Below are 1,931 nucleotides of genomic sequence, written 5' to 3' on the forward strand. Positions count from 1 at the left end.
TCTAAAAATGCTAAACAATATTCAGATGTAATTTTAATTTCTTTCTGACACAAGGTCGACTGAATTTCTCTCCGAGTGTTTGTCCTGTTTATTTGTTTATTTGCAGGTTGAAGACAGAAAACATTAAAACTGTTGTTCAGGAGAGATGGAAGCTATGAAATATCTCCCCAATAATAAGACTGAATAAAAAAGAAACACAAAATATAAAGGAACAAATCAGAAATTAAACTGAATGGAAATTTGTTAATATGTGCAAAATTAGGACAAAACTAAACTGAAGTACAAACTTTCATGATATATAAAAGAATATTAAATGTAAACGTGACGGATGTGGATCTGGAGAAGAAGCAGCTTAATTTATAGATGAACACAAAGATGAATAATCATAGAATTTATATAACGGCTGTTTTCTCTTTTATTTATTTATTTTTTTTTAAGCAAACTTCCAGGACTGTAGTGGGTAGAAGAGGAGCACGTGTTCCTGAACAGTCTCCATCCAGCGTCATTAAAGCAGAATCCACTCAGCAGGTCGGCAGCTCCGTCACCTTCGCCTCCGTAAGGGCCCTCGAGTCCCGCGGATTGCCCAGCGCTCTGATTTAATACTTGTCATTCAGCCAGAATCATTCCTGACGAGCTTGTAGCTCGACCCTGTACTCCCACGAGGAAACCGGGGGGGGGGGGGGGGGGGGGGGGGGGGGGGGCTGAACACCCCCAACAGGTGAGTTCACAGTTACTACAAACCTCCACGTTACATGAGAGAAGAAACGATGAAGACATGAAGAGGAACGAGCTGAAACTCCTCCGAGCTGCTGAATTTCCACCTCACATATATGAACCAATGATGCTTTTTGTGTGAATTAATAAATAAGAAAGTTTAATATGTGTGTTTCATGTGTTAGTTTGGGTTCTAGCTTGTGTGAAAATCTGTTGTTGTTTTGAGTCATTTTGAGCAGAAATTCTCAAAATACTTATTATGTGCAGTGGAAAAAAGGTTCAGGACGCTCATGTATTGGTGAAATGTTGGATCAAGAATCAGTCTGTAGGTCTTCAGCTGTTATTTCTTTTAGTTCAGTCACAGATAAAATCCTAAACAAACCCTAACACAGCCATTAAAATCTTTACATCTTCTCTCACGTTCCTCCAGTTCCATGAAATAATATGAGAAAACTGATGTTAGAAACATTTTCTGTTCTGTTCTGTTCAGTGTTCATTCTGCTCCTGTGTGATCAGCTGCTGATCATCGTGTCCGTCTGGCTGAAGAGCCGACACAGATGGACCCACTCGTCCCCCGTGGAAAAGCTCAGTGACTAACGTGGAGCTTCACGGTTTGTGCAGCTGAGGCCGGACTCATTGAGCTGTTTGCTCAGTGCTTCAGGAACGAGGAGAGGACACGTCCTCCGAGACGTCTCACACCGACCGGAGTCTCCTCATATTAAAGAAACGATCGTGAATGCAGCTTCAGTCTTATTTATTTTATCCACACAGCACCTGTACATAACATTATGTTTCCATTCCATCGGTTTTTCTTTATTTTCTGTTTATTGTGTTTGTGTAGTTGCTGCATCGTGGGTCTGAGGCGTCATTTCAGTCTGTAGATGTGTTGCACGTGTCAGAATTATAAATAAAGTTGACTCACTGATCGTGTTTCACATGTAGACTGACACATAAAAGGACACGGAGACTTATGCAAACTGTCAGAATAATAAAAAATCTACATTAGAGAAATTAGAATAGACTTCATTGTCATGGAAATGGAGACGTCTCCTCTCCACGAAGAGAATAAATAAAGTAAAAAAACAGTGGAGCAGCATCACCACATGTTTCTGTTCTACTGGAACAGTTCAAAGGAGCCGAGTCTTTCTGCTTCACACAATAAAACATCTGAGACCAGACGGTATCTGCTCCATTAAGCTTTAAAAACTAAAAACAGA

Source organism: Mugil cephalus, chromosome 10 (genome assembly GCF_022458985.1).
Source record: "Mugil cephalus isolate CIBA_MC_2020 chromosome 10, CIBA_Mcephalus_1.1, whole genome shotgun sequence".
Lineage (NCBI taxonomy): Eukaryota > Metazoa > Chordata > Actinopteri > Mugiliformes > Mugilidae > Mugil > Mugil cephalus.